Raw genomic sequence first — 2,523 nt, forward strand, 5'->3', positions numbered from 1 at the left:
TTCGCCGGGAAGCAATATGGTTCGAGGTGGTGGATTTGGAGAGCCCCTATCATGCACTACTTGGCCGACCTGCTTTGGCCAAGTTCATGGTTGTGCCCCACTACGCCTACCTGAAGATGAAGATGCCGAGCTCGAAGGGGATCATCACGGTAGCCGGCGACTACAAGAAGTCCATCGAGTGTGCCATGGCCAGCAGCCGGCTGGCCGAGTCCCTCGTGGTGGCAGAAGAGAAGAAGATGTTGGAACGAGTTGTGGCCATGGCCGGCAAGCAGCCGGCCTTGTCGCCCAACCCCAAGGATTGTGATGTGCAGGGCTCCTTCCAGCCTGCCAAAGAGACGAAGAAGATACCTCTAGACCCGGAGCACCCGGAGAGGTTCGCCGTGATTGGGGCGAACTTGGACAGTAAATAGGAAGGCGATCTCGTCGACTTCCTCCGTGAGAATCGAGACATCTTTGCATGGTCCCCAAAGGACATGCCGGGTGTCCCGAAGGATTTCGCCGAGCACAAACTACATGTCCGAGCTGATGCGAAGCCGGTCAAGCAACCCCTCCGCCGACTATCAGAAGAGAAGCGAAGAATTGTGGGAGAAGAGATAGCCCGGCTCCTTGCCGCCGGCTTTATCATGGAAGTGTTCTTTCCAGAATGGCTTGCCAACCCAGTTTTGGTTCTAAAGAAAAATAACAAGTGGCGTATGTGTATAGACTACACGAGTTTGAACAAGGCCTGCCCAAAAGATCCGTTTGCTTTGCCACAGATTGACCAAGTGATAGACTCCACAGCCGGATACGAGCTGTTAAGTTTTTTGGATGCATACTCAGGGTATCATCAGATCAAGTTGGACCCGGCTGACCGCCTGAAGACTGCCTTCATCACACCCTTTGGAGCTTTCTGCTACCTGACAATGACATTCGGCTTGAGAAATGCCGGTGCCACTTTTCAGCGTTGCATGCAGAAATGTCTCTTGAAACAACTCGGCAGAAATGCCCACGTCTACGTAGACGACATTGTGGTGAAGACAGAGAAGCGCGGTACCTTGCTGGAAGACCTGAAAGAAACATTTGCCAACTTGCGCCGATTCCAGATCAAGCTCAACCCCGAGAAGTGCGTGTTCGGAGTGCCAGCCGGCCAGCTCCTAGGCTTCCTGGTCTCCGAACGCGGCATTGAGTGCAACCCTGTCAAGATCAAGGCCATCGAGAGGATGGAGATTCCCACCAAGCTGCGAGATGTGCAGAAGTTCACTGGCTGCTTAGCCTCCCTGAACTGTTTTATCAGCCGACTAGGAGAGAAGGCTCTCCCTCTGTACCGACTCATGAAGAAGTCCACTCACTTTGGGTGGAATGATCAAGCCGACCAAGCCTTCCATGAGTTGAAGAAAATGTTGACCACTCCGCCTGTCCTGGCTGCGCCGACTGAGAAGGAGCCCATGCTCCTCTACATCGCCGTGACAAGCCGAGTCGTCAGCACTGTTGTTGTGGTCCAGCGCCCGGAGGAAGGCCGAGCCCAGCTAGTCCAGAGGCCGGTCTACTATCTCAGCGAAGTACTGTCCAACTCAAAGCAAAACTACCCGCACTACCAGAAGATGTGCTATGGGGTGTACTTCGCTGCCAAGAAATTGAAGCCCTACTTCCAAGAGCACCCCATCACGGTTGTGTGCACTGCCCCGCTCGCCGAGATCATAGGCAGCCGGGATGCATCCGGCCGGGTGGCCAAATGGGCCATTGCCTTGGCGCCCTACACGATTTTCTATCAACCCCGCACCGCCATCAAGTCGCAAGCATTGGCCGACTTCCTCGTCGACTAGGCCGAGACCCAGTACTTACCGCCGGCTCCCGACTCTACCCATTGGCGGATGCACTTTGACGGGTCCAAGATGCGCACCGGCTTGGGAGCCGGCATCGTCCTCACCTCTCCCAAAGGCGACAAGCTCAAGTACACGCTGCAGATCCACTTCGCCGCCTCCAACAACGTGGCCGAGTACGAGGTGCTCGTACATGGGCTCCGGCTAGCCAAAGAACTCGGCATACGCCGGATCCTGTGCTACGGCGACTCAGACTTGGTGGTCCAGCAATCATCTGGCGACTGGGACGCCAAGGACGCGAACATGGCGAGCTACCGTTTCCTCATCCAGCAGATGAGCGGATACTTCGAAGGGTGCGAGTTCCTTCACGTGCCAAGGGCTGACAACGACCAAGCAGATGCCCTAGCACGGATCGGCTCCACTCGACAAGCCATACCGACTGGCGTCTCCCTCCAGCGCCTCCTCAAGCCGTCCATCAAGCCGTCTCCAGAGTCGGATTCCATCTTCGTGCCGCCTACGCCAGAAACAGCCGGATCCGACTGGAGAAATCCCGCAGGCGGCACGGGGACTTCGACGACTGGCCCGGGGACTGCCGTAGTCGCACCCGGCCCGGGGACTTCAGAACCCGGCTCGGGGACTGCAGCAGTCGGCCCGGGGACCGCAACGACACAAGAAGCGGTGGCCGACTCCAATGCAGCACCCAAGCCACCCGCCCGAGTCATGG

The sequence above is a fragment of the Aegilops tauschii genome, chromosome 7 (assembly GCF_002575655.3).
Source record: "Aegilops tauschii subsp. strangulata cultivar AL8/78 chromosome 7, Aet v6.0, whole genome shotgun sequence".
NCBI lineage: Eukaryota > Viridiplantae > Streptophyta > Magnoliopsida > Poales > Poaceae > Aegilops > Aegilops tauschii.